Raw genomic sequence first — 17,029 nt, 5'->3', positions numbered from 1 at the left:
GGCCCAGTCAGCTTAAAGGCCATGTATCCAAGCTGGGCCGGCCGGGATGGTTGAGCGGTTCTAGGCGCTACAGTCTGGAACTGATCGACCGCTGTGATCGCAGGTTCGAATCCTGCCTCGGGCATGGATGAGTGTGATGTCCTCAGGTTAGTTAGATTTAGATTAGATGGGGGACTGATGACCACAGCAGTTAAGTCCCATAGTGCTCAGAGCCATATCCAAGCTGCTGACAAGAATAGTACACAGAAGAATGGAAAAGAAAATTGAGGATGTGTTAGATGACAACGAGTTTAGTCTTAGGAAAGATGAAGGTGATGTCTTAACAGTTGGCCATGGTAGGACATCTGTTACGATATCATGGAAATCTTCCATGGTACTAGACCGAGCGTTAGAGGGAAAATACTAGACCTAGAAGCATTTTTTTTATGTTTTAGATTAAAAGATATTGACAAAAGACAAATACAAACAGGGTACGCTAATAATTCATAGACACCGTGAGAACATCGTTATGAACTGAAGCCCACGGGAAGACAACACGAAAAAGAAATTAAAGTACAGGGTATATAAAAAAGAATCGTCCGATTTAAAAAATCGTAACTATTGTGTTATTTGAAACATGTGAGTGAACAAACTACTGTTGTAAAGAGAAAAGTCTCGAATTTTACATGGTTCCCGCTAGGTAGCAGCACTGTGAGCCCACTTCAGTTCTGGTAAAAATGGTGTCGGGACAACAACAAGCGTTTTGTGTTCTACGTTTTGCGCAGTGCGGGTCATTAATAACTTTTCAGCGTGCCTTTAGTACTAGGTATGGTATGGACACTCTTACAGCACTGAGTATTAGACGATGGCACGGAAAATTCCGAGAAACAGGTTGTTTGTGTGAAGGCAGATCGCTGGGCCGTCCCCGAGTGTCCGACACAGACGTCGAACGCATCCGCCGTTCCACAAGGAGTCCACAGAAATCCGTTCGCCGTGCAGCTCGACCTTTCAGCATGCCCACGATGTCCGTCTGGCGTGCGTTGCGTCGACGTTTTAGTCGTGAAACCATACAAAATTCAACGAAGTTGACAACAAATTACTCTGAGCACTATGCGACTTAACTTCTGAGGTCATCAGTCGCCTAGAACTTAGAACTAATTAAACGTAACTAACCTAAGGACATCACACACATTCATGCCCGAGGCAGGATTCGAACCTGCGACCGTAGCGGTCGCGCGGTTCCAGACTGTAGCGCCTAGAACCGGACGGCCAGACAAACAACAACGTGTGGTGTTCTGTAACTTCGTTCTTGGCATGATGGAGGATGATGATTTTCTTCCACGCTTAGTGTTTAGCGACGAGGCAACATTTCATTTAAATGGGAAGGTGAACCGTCATTATATGAGAATATGGGGTACGGAATAACCACAAAGTTGTACATCATGAGAGGGAAGAACCAAAATTTAATGCTTATTTTGAGGTTTCATGGGAAAAGATGTATGGTCTATCTTTCTTTGCTCAGAACACTGTTACAGTAAGTACATACATCGATATGCTAGAGAACTTTCTTTTCCCACGATTGGAGACTGATTTCAACGACTTCATTTACCAACAGGATGGGGCACCACTGCATTGGCATCTGGAAGTGCGGGAATTTTTAAATCAAATGATTACTGAACGATAGATAGGTCGCACTGGACCAAATGATGCAGCTTTACGTTACTGGCCTCCAAGGTCACCAGATATTACCGTATGCGATTATCTCTTGTGGGTGTTTATAAAACACTATGTGTCTCCGTTATCAACAACCATGAATGATCTAAAACATCGCATAACAGCAGCCGTGGAAGCTGCAGAGTGGGAACAATTTGAATACCGCTTTGATATATGCCGTGCATCTATAGGGGGGATATTGAAACCCATAAAAAGTATGAAAAAAACTTGTACAATTTCCTGCTCATAAAAATATTCATTGTATATGTTTATTAGTTTCAGAATTATAGACGTGCCAAATCGGATGATTCTTTTTGGTACACACCGTATTCTACGGCAACAATTTATTTTATTTATTGATTTATTTAACCTGATCTGATTAGGGACATAAGGCCCTCTCTTATATCGGACCATGATGTCAGACATACAGTACCGCTTCTACGTCATAATTACCAAAGGAATACCGATTTTAGTATGACAAACAGTATTAAAATGATTTGATTCTGTACATACATCATCTAAATAGTACTTCTACTACCGCTGCTGATGCTAATAATGATAATAATAATAATAATAATGACAATAGTAAAAATAATTGTAGTGGCTAATATAAAAATTTATCGATGTACAAAATAAATTTTCTCTGACATAGCGAGTTCTGGAGAAAGGAAATATAAGAATACTGCACCAGCTAAGAATTCTGGGAAATGAAGATTTGGGGAGGTATGTAACGAGCGCGTACAGGAACAATGACAGTCTTATTTCTTCAGTAGATATCTACATCTTTATCTACATCTTCATAGATACTCCGCAAGCTACCATACGATGCGTGGCAGAGGATACCCTGTACTACTATTCATTTCCTTTCCTGTTGCACTCCCAAATCAAATAGAGCGAGGGAAAAACTACTGTCCTAATGCATCCGTATGAGCCCTAATTTCTCATATCTTATTTTCGTAGTCCTTGCGCGCAATGTGTGTTGGCGGCACTAGAATCATTTCGCATTCAGCTTCAAATGCCGCTTCTCTAAATTTTCTCAATAGTGTTCATAGCGTTCCTCGAAAAGAACGTAGTCTTCGCTCCTGGGATTCCCCTTTGAGTTCCTGAAACATTTTGTAACACTTACATGTTGTTCTAACATACCGGTATCACGTCTAGCAGCCCGCCTCTGAATTGCTTTGATGTCATCCTCTAATCCGACATGGAATGGATCCCAAACACTCGGGCTGTACTCAAGAGTATAGGTCGCACCAGAGTCCTGTATGCGATATCCTTTACAAATGAACAGCAGTTTCCTAAAATTCCCTCGATAAACCAAAGAAATAAATCATTACCTGTCTTCTGGAGCTGCAGATGTTACTCAGTTCTCTAATATAAGAGAACTTTTAACATTTCAGCCCATCAGCAATCATAAATAATTTAATGATGCAAAGAATCCGCCTCGATTGCAAATAGAAACCGGATGTTGACCTAGGTTTCGGCGCGGATAACCACGCCTTCTTAGGAACGCACTAAAACTACAAACTACGTAAAGAAGCATGGTCCAACATTAATTACGTTCAGTATTAATGTTGGACCATGCCTCTTTACGCAGTTTTTAGTTTTAGTGTGTTCCGAAGAAGGCGTGGTCATCCGCCCCGAAGCCTAGGTCAACATCCGGTTTCTATTTGCAATCGAGGTGGATTCGTTATAATCATCTCTAATATAATACCGGAGGTTATTCCAATGTCAGATTCCAGCTACTTAGAGGGACTTCGATAATGTAGCTGAACGATAGGTTGGGACAGAAAGAATTTTGCCCTGATAGGCTCGGGTGTTTCAACCATGTTGTTCAGACAAGAGCTTTAAGGTCGAGGAGGGATATGAGGGACAGCGTACATTGACAATAGAGCAGAGAAAGCAGATGGTGTGGAAATCTGATATTGTTCGCACGCAGTCAGGACAGCTGTGCATATGTTGGTGAAATATCGTCGAAGATTCAAACATCACAGACATATCGAACACAGGCCTGCAAGTGCCGTCAACTTTCCGGAGAAAGACCTTGCAGGATAACATCGCTGTAGTTAGGATTACAAGTGTTTGTACAAGTTCCTTTTTTTGGTCAAGAGCGAAAAGCTTTTTATTTTTTTATGGGGTAGAAGCTGATGCCTTCTTGTACACTGACGTTACATGCTCAGTCTAATTGAGATTTTTATTTACTATTACTCCTAGACTCTTTGCTGAAGGAAAGAAGCTGATATTTGTCCCATTTCCGATTAAAGACGGTAGAGATTGCAGATATTTCGGGCCAACGAGCTTAGAATGACCTACTAGCACAGCTTGGGTTGCGGACAGGTTGAGCTTTAACGCTATACTGTGTGCCCGCACGTCAGTACTGAGACATTCAATAGTTGTCTTCAGGTTTATTGTTTATACATTTATACACAACTGGAGGTCAACAGGATACACATGGTATTTGCAGTAGGACAAAACTGATGACACATCATTGATATCCAATGAAAAGAGTAAGATGTGGCGTGGAAATGTGACATTTTAGGGACATCTTACGTGAGAAACTACTGCAATCTGGTAACGGAGGTTGTGAGTAAGACAAGAATGGATAAGGCTCCCCGAGATTGTATCTCGGTTAAGAGTTAGGTTCGCAAGTGGCAGAGCGTCTGTTTTCGCGTGGTGGTGCACGCCCACGGGCAGCAGGCCATATATTGCTCAGCAGGAATTTATATTAGGTGAGTCGTGCGTGCACGCGCCAGTAATGAAGCTGGCCCGCAGATTACACGCACACAGACTGCGGAGGGCTGGGGGTGAGCACGAGTGTGGCACGCCGGGCGAGTTGGCCGACGCCCGCCGTAAATCTGGCTCCAAGGGGTAGCTTTCGTTACGCAGTAATTAAATACAGGGGGTCGGCCCGTGACATCGCACCATGATTTACTGCGAGCGGCCTGCTTTATTGCCGATGTGGTCAACTTGTTGCGCCGGTGACCGTTTACGAGATGCCGTCTCACGCGGCAACCGATAGTAACCAACCCTAACCCATAGAGTCTCTGCCGGTCCATTATGGCCTGGGGGACGTCGGCTGGTGCGTATTTCTTGAAAAAACTTTACCAACAGCATTTGTTTCGGTTTATTTTATTTTATATCTCAAATGCTACCAGTTTCGGCAACTCATTATTACCATCTTCAGGCCCCATACGCTATTATCGTATTAGGTTGGGCGCTTGGTACGGCAATAGACTCGCAATCCGGACAACCGACTATCACGTCTTCATTTATGGTTTCCGTTAGTTTTTTGTGTCGTGGAATACTTTTTTTGAATGTTCACAGCCAGTGCACCATCCCCCATCCTGTAGAATAATCTAGCTACGTTGATCCTCCGTCGCTAATAAAGTCTGTGGCGACGTAGCGAAGCGTGTTTAATTGTCCATTCCGCTTCATCACTCTTTCGTTCCAAGCACTTCGTAACATTTCACAGAGAGAGGTGAAACTTGCACCCACTGCAACACAGTAGCAGGATTACTACTGGTTTTGGTGCTCTCCCTCATCTTTCTCTATCCAGCAACAAAATTTTCATTTCCACAGAGATATTACATACAGTGTCCTCCGTAAATTGTCTTGCATTTTTAGACTTGGTCTGCCTCCACTGTTGTTCCCATTGCAGCTCCCTCCAGATGTTCCACTAACCAATCTCTTCCGGTAAATATCTTCCTGAGACACCTGTTCCCGCTTCACTTTTCTGTAACAAATGGTTCAAATGGCTCTGAGCACTATGGGACTTAACATCTGTGGTCATCAGTCCCCTAGAACTTAGAACTACTTAAACCTAACTAACCTAAGGACATCACACACATCCATGCCCGAGGCAGGATTCGAACCTGCGACCTGTTCTGTAACAGCCAATTTCAGATGTTCCCAGTTTCTTCTTATCTTCATTTCCAATGGTGAATTGAACTGATGCAGAATTAAAGAATTTATTTTTATGAAATCTTCTCTCGAAGCGATTTCTCTGTTAGTCTTTAGCTAGTCGGGACCGTTTTCAATTTTTTTCGTGAAAATTTTAATCTGCGTGTAAAAATAAACAACCGAGGTTTAGCAAACTCGACTACATTCGGGCGGTATAATTTTCGTGGCACAGTTCGATACTTTTCTTTCAGCTGCAAAGATTTAATCCTGAAGTGTGAATTTGGCCTGCCCTCCCACAAAATGGTAATGTAAAAAAAATGTTCTTATCAAACATACGAAGGATGGCAGATTTTAAAAACTCTTCGCACAGCACTTTTGTGAACTTCCGTGATTTCGTGTGACTCGCAATTGCAATTTGTCACTTATTATCCCCGTCATCAACTCTTTTTAGAACTTACCGATTATGTTCTTCGGATTGTTCTGGTATACCTAAGAAAATGTAAGGGAATATCTTTCGTAACGCAGTTGTGTTATACTGTGCTGTCAAGGAATCATTAAGCACGTTTAAATCTTTTTTGTACACAGAGGTGGCTTTGGCATCTTGCACTATGAGGGATCTGTTATACGTCGACTGGTACCGGCAGCCGGTTATATCGGTATCCATTACATAGCAGAGGTCAATATTAGTGATGAGTACTTTCGCCTGTATCTGGAACTTCTACAGCTTCTAACACTTCGTCCACTGTTGCGAAGTCTTTCGACCTGTCCCAATATTTGTAATTTTGACTATGAATCCCAAAAGGAGTACACATTTGAAGAAAGAGTGCTGTAATGATTTATTCACTACCTATAATTAAATTACTACGACGAAAATTACTATTTTTGAGTAATTTCACGTGACGTATAGTGCTTAATGATATTATGTACGATGAAGTTGGAAATAAGGACTGAGTGCAGGTTTTGAACCAGTACCACCATCTTGATGGCTCTGAACCTTAGCAGCTACGCTACACTCGATTGGTCGAAACGTGACTAACATTGTAGGTATGGGAGGTAAGCGTGAATGATTTAACTTCGATTTTCTCGTAAATTATGGACCATCGCTTTGCTGTTCAGGAAAACTAGAATTACGATGCATACAGTTTTAGTAAGCAAAATTTGGTGGAAAGCAACGGTGTATATTTGAAAGAAAGATCCTAAGACAATTTTTGGGGCCAGTGGACTTGAATAGTGTCTGGAGGAGGAGACTCAACTATGAATTGTATAATCTGTTAAATGATCGAGACATTTTGAGCTATATTAAGATTCAAAGGCTGGAATGGGCAGGACAGGTACTGAGAGTAAATGACAGAATAATTAAGAGGATATTCCGCTAAGCGGCTGCAGGAACCTGGAGAGTTGGGAGAGAAAAGCCAAGATGGGAGGAAGGTTTCAGATAGGATGTAAGGGAAAACTGGAATTCAAAATTGGAGGAACTTGATACTAAACAGGAAAGAATAGAATAAGGCCAAGGCTCACAGAGGGCCGTTATGCTCACAATAATGATGATGATGATTATGATGACGATGATGATGACATCTACCTCTACATCCACATAAATACTCAGAAAGCCACCGCACAGCGCATAGGAGTGTGTACCTGTATTACTACGAATGGTTTCCTTTCTTGCCGGCCGCGGTGGTCTAGCGGTTCTAGGCGCTCAGTCCGGAACCGCGCGACTGCTACGGTCGCAGGTTCGAATCCTGCCTCGGGCATGGATGTGTGTGATGTCGTTAGGTTAGTTAGGTTTAAGTAGTTCTAAGTTCTAGGGGACTGATGACCACAGATGTTAAGTCCCATAGTGCTCAGAGCCATTTGAACCGTTTTTTTGTTTCCTTTCTTCTTCCTTGCGCAAACAGAGCGAGGGGGAAACGACTGCCTGTATGCCTCCGCATAAGCCCTCTTCGTGGTCCTTAAGCTGAATGTATGCTGACGGCAGTAGAACTGAACAGCAGCCAGCTTCGAATTTCGGTTCTCTAAATTGATCGCAATAGTTTTTCCCGAAAAGAACGAACTTTTCCCCTACAGGGATTCCCATTTGAGTTTACGAAGCATTTTGTAATATTTGCCCGTTGATCGAAACTACCGGTAACAAATCTAGCGATTCGCCCATGAACTGCTTCGATGCCTTCATTTAATCCGACCTGGTGGAAATCCCAAACATTCGAGCAGTACTCAAGAATGGGTATCACTAGTGCTCTATTCGCGATATTCTATAATTCTGGCTCCCTCATCAAGTGATTTCGGAAAACCAAACCAAACGCGTATCTGGATGACTGGAAGGACTTAAGAAATCCTGACTAAAGAATCTTGCTTCTTGTACTAAGGAACAGAAGCAACACACGTATCGTTATTCCACCCCAGGTAAAATCATAATTTTGAAGTGTACATCCACTGGATGTTGGAGACTGCATGATAGGTAGAAAAGCAGACTTTGTGATCTACGAACAGCTCCTATTAGCGCATAACTACATATACTACCAGTAAACTAACTCGCGGAAATGATTTTATAGATGGACGGCAAAGATTCAAAAGATTTTTTCATATGAGTATAATAATAAGAAAAATAGCATAAAGTAGCAAAACTACAAAAAGAGAAAGAATAGTACATTGTGAAACTGTGTACCCCACATTAAAGATATTATCCTAGAATTTTATGTCATGTTATAAATGGGCATTTCCGTTGATTCTTCGTAACGGAAAATAATTACTCTAGATTAATTTACCATACATCTGACAGATAATGCCACCCTCATACAACATGGAATAAATGACTAAGAAAAGTACATAACACAACAAGCATATTACTGATATTTGCTGTGAAACAGAGCTGACGTATTTTCCCAGGACGAATTAAATACGAATAACCATAAATTCAAGCAGGTGATTCGCGGATTTCGTAATTCGGATTTCGTATTAGACAGGAAATTACAGCTTCATGTGAAACAAGACACAGAGCAAGTCTCTCATGATAGCTGCTATAGCATCCCACAGTACAGAATAAATAAGACGACTCGAACTCATAATTTCAACAATCAACATTCTTCCTATTAAAAAAAGATAATTTAAAAAATCCACATCAGCTCTTTATGTTTTAGTATAAACCTACCTCTATGGAAAATTCTGGTTTTGTACGACGCAGCGAATATCCTAACGGGACGAATTGACCATAGTAGAAAATTTCAACTTTATACGCATGTCCTATCCCGATTTTTCACAGTATGACATTAACCAGTCTCAACTAGGCTTGCATATAATATGCAATAAACATCCCCATGAATTACGGACTTCGTCGAGTTGTGGCGGCTAGCATGTCCCAACGATACAGATAGCGGTTCAAAAGGCTCAACCAAAACGAAGGTGTGTCTGTGAGGAAGCCAGACAAGTATATGGTTCCTGAAGAAGGCAGTAGCCTTATCAGTAGTTGCAAGGGCAACACTCTGGCAGACTGGGTGATCTGGCATTGTAACATTAGCCAACAAGGCCTTGTAGTGACGGTTCTGCGAACGTCTGAAAGCATGGGGAAACTACAGCCGTTATTTATCCCGAGAACATGCAGCTCTACTGCGTGGTTAAATGATGATGGCATCCTCTTGCGTGAAATTTTCCGGAGATTAAATAGTCCCCCTACTCGGATCCTTGAGCAGTGACTACTGAGGATGTCATTATCACTAAAAACAAATCTGGATTTTTAAAGGTCGAAGCATAGAACGTTTGATCTCTTTACCTGGCAGGAAGGTTAGAAAATTTAAAAAAGTGAATAGGCACACTGAAGTTAGATTTAGCGGGAATCACTGAAGTTCAGTGGCAGGTGGACTAGGACTTCTGGTCAGGTAAGTAAAGGTTGTAAGTATAAAATAGGGGTAATGAAGGAGTGGTTCGAATAAAGAGTAATAAAATGGGAATGTGGTTAAGATACTATGAACAGCATAGTGAACGCATTATCGTAGCCAAGAAAGATATGAAGCTAACACTCACCACAGTAGTAGAAGTTTATATGCCAACTAGCACCGCAGCTGATGAAGAGACTGAAAGAATGTATGATAAGAAAAAAGAAATTATTCAGGTAGCCAAGGGAGAGGAAAGTTTAATTGTGATCGAGACTGGCATTCAGTGATAGGAAAATGCGGGGAACGAAGAACAGTAAGAGAATATGTACTGGATGAAAGGAATGAAAGAGTAATCCACCTGGTAGAATTGTGCACTAATCATAATTTAACCTTTTCTAACACTTGGTTTAAGGACCATGAAAGAAGATTGTATACAGGGAAGAGACCTTGGGGGCAATGGGGGGAAGGGTTTTAGATGGAGCTCCAGTTTCACTATATTTATGCTCGACTGCAATCGGTTAGATAAAAAGTTCGTTCATGTTTGTCTGTAGGTGATCTCGATGAACTGTGACTTGATCCACTTGGAGGAGATCTTGCGTGTGCTAACTGCACTAATATTTTAATGTGGACTGCATTTTGTACTTCGTTTAACACGGAGGCGACTTTTTAGACCTTGTGTCTATTATAACACAGCCTTGTGAGTGGCTATTTCATTACATGGTGTCCATCACCACTGTTTCTGATCCACATGTTTTAATTTGCAATGATTTGCTCTCATTACCTAGGTATTTTGTTGGAGCATGATCATCTGTTACCGCTGTTTCTGCCCTACGTGTTCTAATTAGCTACGATGTGCTCTCATTGACTGGATACCTTATACTGGAGCATGAGTTTTGACGCTTTCGACACACACCTTATGGTCCATAAATTCCAAATATAGCAATTAGATGATTAGCCTTTTAAGAGGTCATGCGATTAATCGGTTTACAACTTGAACGTTTGGACGTAATACTTTCTGTCTAGTCTTAGGAAGTGAAAATCTGTGAGTAAAAACCTGTTTCGTTTCTTCACTATAATACACTACGTATTAACAGCATTTTATAAAAACTTTTTTTTGTATCCAGTGCAGATTACCACTTGAAGATGTATCTATAAGGACGTTAAACCGGTTGTGTTGCCTAATAAAGGGTACCGTATACAGCTAATGCGGTCTTGACGAATTTTCATTCGTTTTCAGAACATTTTTACGATGTTTTAAGATTTTTCTGGAGAAATTTTGGAAATTTCCATACAGTAACAATCTTTCACTAAGTGTGAATATCTAAAAAGGCTCCTGACTTATTCCTCGAACGAGGATCCAGTATGTGTGGAAATGCCTATAAAGGTACAAAAGTTGTTAATGTTTAATGCCGTCCGTTACCAGAAATCCCCCACTGTATACGATGATTTTGAATGCTTACTAGTTTTTGTGGCGCGTTGTGAAGGTGATCTCATAGGGTCTCACACCATTTTAACAGAACGAAAAGTACGGGGTGTGGTGGCGTATCAAGCTGTATGCTCGTACGACTACAATTATTTCGAATCATACGCCGTGGATAATCCCGCAAGATGGTTGCTCTCTTAGGTCAAAAACTTGGAGTGGTTGTTGATGGGATTGCTCACAACAACATTCCCGCAACGAACTGACTGGAGAATGATGCTTTACACCAGCAGGCAACTTACTGGCATATTTGTGGGCTGCCATTGGGCAGAGTTTCGGAAATTCCATGAAGACACCACTGTTATCTAAGGAGGAAGATCCACAGTGCGTCTCCCGATGCATACAACTTGAAATACAAACTGTCACGACATTTATCCGTCTTCTCCCATAATTTGAGTGGGTGTCATGCTCAATTTTTTGTTGAGCACTTGGGAGATTTTAGGTTGGTGAAAGACTAGGTCACTGTCATACCTGAAATTGTAGAAAAGTGCGTATCATTCTGCAAACGAATGACGTCAAGAATACGATCCGTTTGCCGAATTCATTACGATTCATGCAAGCATCTCTTTAGACACTTGCTGAGAGTATGCATCGGGGGGATATGCATACAACCAGAGCCGCATATCCTGATGATGTAAGGTTTCAGCTTGTGACGAACGAGTGTGTTACTAGCAAACACACAGACACTGTCTTAACGGATGTGCAGTATACGCATATGATGAAGTTTGGCAGAAGTTTTACATCTCTAATTTAGAGAGATATGATAAATTGTACATGGAGACAGATGTAATAAATTCCGGAGTTGGATGCCTGGGTACATACACAATGGATCCTGCCTTCTATTACATAGCTCTGGGACTTTCGTGGGATGAAATGTTAAAAAAGACATAGCAACATTGAACTATTGATCGATTTTGATATTTTTTTTTCGAACGTAATATTCTTGGTGGACATTGGTAATGCGTACATAGCTACGCCAAGACGAATAACCCGTGAATAAGAGAAAGCGGGGGGAGGGGCGGGGGGGTGGGGGTACAGGCCATCTGACCATTTGAATTGTAAACAATCTCTCCTGGCATATCATGGACAATCTCCGTGGTTTGGAGTCTTCTGATCAGTATCCGAAGATGAAACTGTCAGATTGAAAATTAAGTCCAAAATGTGGCTGCTGATGCTGGTTTGAGCTACTCCTGAAGGCAGACATGGAATATCACCCCCCCCCCCCCCCCGCCCCACTTTGCATGATCACGGCATCTTGGTGCTATCTCCAGAGAACCTATTCCCGCGCAATGGTCTTGTCCCCAAGTTTACAACAACGCTGAGAAATAAGGACACATGTTCTGCATGACGGTAACCTCCACTAATGTCTCAGGTTTGGGATGCGGCTTATTCGAATCACCCAGCCAACGCCCCTGGTTGAAGAAGTACATTGGTCTTAATACCAAAAACAGGGTTCTAGCAACGTGTGATTTTGAAATGGGTCTTTATAAATTAATGAATAAATCTCTTTTTGGGTTTTAGAAACGATCACGAAAATCAATTAGTTTATCAATGTGTACGGGGCTTCTGGTGCAAAATATTACATCGCCAGGCTAAAAATGATATTTCGTGATGCTTACGAAGCCTGTCTCTGTCCGAACTACACACGTGCCTTTCCCACAACGAATTTCCAAAACGAAACTTCGCTGATTCCAGTTTACTTTATATGGGTGCAAACAGTTTCATCTACTGGGAGAAAGGCTGTGGTCCGTATGAAGTAGTTAGGTAAACTCCTATGAATTCGACACCTATGTGGGCCCAATAATCCTTATGGCATAACAGCTCAGAACAAGAAGGTTATCCGCCTGTTGAACTACGAGGCGAATGACTGTCAGATTGCAAAGTTTGTAGGCCTTAGATCAAAAATTATTAATACCTTATCGATACAGGTGCCATTCAAAGACAAAGACAGGGGTGCTTCGTGCAGCCTCATAGGTTCTCACGATTGAAGACGCCAGAGGGTGCCTGCGTAGTCATGCAGATAATTCTCCGCATATTCTGCGGCAAGTCTACCGAAAGCGAGAACATGAGGTATATACTGTACTGCAGTTCAAAGTCAGCCTGTCGCTTCAGTATCAGAAACAAATTATGTGCCCGGAATCGGGACCCTCTTGTCCTCACACTATTCGCTTCAGAGTGATTTTATTTGTGTGTGTGTGTGTGTGTGTGTGTGTGTGTGTGTGTGTGTTTTTCTCTCCTCTGGCTGTGAACTGCTAGACCCATACATTGTAAGTAGTGTATATACACTATAACACAAAGAAAACGACGCATCACAATGGAATTATTCGAATGGGACGGAAATCGATTGATGAGATATGTAGGGACAGACAAACAAATGATTACAAATTCAGAGAAGCTGAATGATTTATTCAAGAAAAAGAGTTACAGAAACTGGGCAAATCAATAAGACGTTGACCCACCTCTGGCCCTTATGCAAGCAGTTATTGCGCTTGGCACTGAGAGCTATCGGATGTCCTCCTGAGGGATAGCGTATCAGATTCTATTCAACTGAAGTGTTAGATCATCAAATCCCCGAACTTGTTGGAGGGACCCGTCAATAATGCTCCAAACGTTCTCAACTGGAGAGAAATTTGGCGACCTATCTAGCAAAGGTAGAGTGTGGCAAGCACGAAGAGAAGCAGTACAAATTCTACCCAGGTACAGGCGGGTATTGTCCTGCTGAAACGCACGGCCAGGATGGATTGCCATGAAGTAAAACCGAATGGGGCACAGAATATTGTCATCGTACCGCTGTGCTATCAGGGTGCAACAGATGATAGCCATAAGGAATGGCGGGCGACAGTCAGGCTGGAATACCACTGCTGACTGGGGCGTCTCCAGACACGTATTCCCTGGTCGTCTGGGTTCAGTTCGAAACGGAACTCACCACCGAAGCCAATTCTACATCAGTCAATGAGATTCAAATGGTTCAAATGGCTCTGAACACAATGGGACTTAACTGCTGTGGTCATCAGTCCCCTAGAACTTAGAACTACTTAAACCTATCTAACCTAAGGACATCACACACATCCACGCCCGAGGCAGGACTCGAACCTGCGACCGTAGCGGTCGCGCGGTTCCAGACTGCAGCGCCTAGAACCACTCGGCTACTCCGGCCGGCCAATGAGATTCCAGGCCAAAGACGTGTGTGGTGCATTCCTTCAGAAAATTCGACTTTCACAGATTTTATACACTACTGGCCATTAAAATCGCTACGCCAAGAACACATTCAGATGATAAACGGGTATTCAATGGACATATTATACTAGAACCGACATGTGATTACATTTTCACCCAATTTGGGTGCATAGATCCTGAGAAATCAGTACCCAGAACAACCAGCTCTGGCCGTAATAACGGCCTTCATACGCCTGGGCATTGAGTCAAACACAGCTTGGATGGCGTGTACAGGTACAGCTGCCCATGCAGCTTCAACACGATACCTGGCGTATTGAACCAGTTGCTCGGTCACCATTGACCAAACGTTTTCAGTTGGTGAGAGATCTGGAGAATGTGCTGGCCAGGGCAGCAGTCGAACGTTTTCCGTATCCAGAAAGGCCCATACAGGACCTGCAAAATGCGCTCGTGCATTTTCCTGCTGAAATGTAGGGTTTCGCGGGGATCGAATGAAGGGTAGAGCCACGGGTCGTAACACATCTGAAATGTAACGTCCACTGTTCAAAGTGCCGTCAATGCGAACAAGAGATGACCGAGACGTGTAACCAATGGCACCCCATACCATCATGCCAGGTGATACGCCAGTATGGCGATGACGAATACACGCTTCCAATGTGCGTTCACCGCGATGTCACCAAACGCGGATGCGACCATCATGATGCTGTAAACAGAACCTGGATTCATCCGAAAAAATGACGTTTTGCCATTTGTACACCCAGGTTCGTCGTTGAGTACACCATCCCAGGCGCTCCTGTCTGTGATGCAGGGTCTAGTGTAACCGCAGCCATGGTCTCCGAGCTGATAGTCCATGCTGCTGCAACCGTCGTCGAACTGTTCATGCAGATGGTTGTTGTCTTTTAAACGTCCCCATCGGTTGACTCAGGGATCGAGACGTGGCTGCACGATCCGTTACAGCCATGCGGATAAGATGCCTGTCATCTCGACTGCTAGTGATACGTGGCCGTTGGGATCCAGCACGGCGTTCCGTATTACCCTTCTGAACCCACCGATTCCATATTCTGCTAACGGTCATTGAATCTCGACCAACGCGAGCAGCAATGTCGTGATACGATAAACCGCAATTTCAATAGGCTACAATCCGACCTTTATCAAAGTCGGAAACGTGATGGTACTCATTTCTCCTCCTGACACGTGGCATCACAACAACGTTTCACCAGGCAACGCCGGTCAACTGCTGTTTGTGTATGAGATATCGATTGGAAACTTTCCTCTTGTCAGTACATTGTAGGTCTCGCCACCGGCGCCAACCTTGTGTGAATTCTCTGAAAAGCTAATCATTTTCATATCACAGCATCTTCTTTCTGTCGGTTAAATTTCGCGTCTGTAGCACGTCATCTTCGTGGTGTAACAATTTTAATGGCCAGCAGAGTAGTTACAGACTCAACACTTACGTTTCTTGACACTGGTTGAATACAAACATTTACGCACTGTTCCAACTCTCTTATATGTACCATGGTCGCATGCAAATACATTATTGTGATATGCTGCTCTAATTTACGGACACCAGTGGGTTAATGTACATATCGCAATTACACTCCTGGAAATTGAAATAAGAACACCGTGAATTCATTGTCCCAGGAAGGGGAAACTTTATTGACACATTCCTGGGGTCAGATACATCACATGATCACACTGACAGAACCACAGGCACATAGACACAGGCAACAGAGCATGCACAATGTCGGCACTAGTACAGTGTATATCCACCTTTCGCAGCAATGCAGGCTGCTATTCTCCCATGGAGACCATCGTAGAGATGCTGGATGTAGTCCTGTGGAACGGCTTGCCATGCCATTTCCACCTGGCGCCTCAGTTGGACCAGCGTTCGTGCTGGACGTGCAGACCGCGTGAGACGACGCTTCATCCAGTCCCAAACATGCTCAATGGGGGACAGATCCGGAGATCTTGCTGGCCAGGGTAGTTGACTTACACCTTCTAGAGCACGTTGGGTGGCACGGGATACATGCGGACGTGCATTGTCCTGTTGGAACAGCAAGTTCCCTTGCCGGTCTAGGAATGGTAGAACAATGGGTTCGATGACGGTTTGGATGTACCGTGCACTATTCAGTGTCCCCTCGACGATCACCAGTGGTGTACGGCCAGTGTAGGAGATCGCTCCCCACACCATGATGCCGGGTGTTGGCCCTGTGTGCCTCGGTCGTATGCAGTCCTGATTGTGGCGCTCACCTGCACGGCGCCAAACACGCATACGACCATCATTGGCACCAAGGCAGAAGCGACTCTCATCGCTGAAGACGACACGTCTCCATTCGTCCCTCCATTCACGCCTGTCGCGACACCACTGGAGGCGGGCTGCACGATGTTGGGGCGTGAGCGGAAGACGGCCTAACGGTGTGCGGGACCGTAGCCCAGCTTCATGGAGACGGTTGCGAATGGTCCTCGCCGATACCCCAGGAGCAACAGTGTCCCTAATTTGCTGGGAAGTGGCGGTGCGGTCCCCTACGGCACTGCGTAGGATCCTACGGTCTTGGCGTGCATCCGTGCGTCGCTGCGGTCCGGTCCCAGGTCGACGGGCACGTGCACCCTCCGCCGACCACTGGCGACAACATCGATGTACTGTGGAGACCTCACGCCCCACGTGTTGAGCAATTCGGCGGTACGTCCACCCGGCCTCCCGCATGCCCACTATACGCCCTCGCTCAAAGTCCGTCAACTGCACATACGGTTCACGTCCACGCTGTCGCGGCATGCTACCAGTGTTAAAGACTGCGATGGAGCTCCGTATGCCACGGCAAACTGGCTGACACTGACGGCGGCGGTGCACAAATGCTGCGCAGCTAGCGCCATTCGACGGCCAACACCGCGGTTCCTGGTGTGTCCGCTGTGCCGTGCG

This window comes from Schistocerca cancellata, chromosome 5 (assembly GCF_023864275.1).
Source record: "Schistocerca cancellata isolate TAMUIC-IGC-003103 chromosome 5, iqSchCanc2.1, whole genome shotgun sequence".
In the NCBI taxonomy this organism is placed as follows: domain Eukaryota; kingdom Metazoa; phylum Arthropoda; class Insecta; order Orthoptera; family Acrididae; genus Schistocerca; species Schistocerca cancellata.
The sequence above is the reverse complement of the archived record's forward strand: the minus strand, read 5'-3'. Positions refer to the sequence as shown.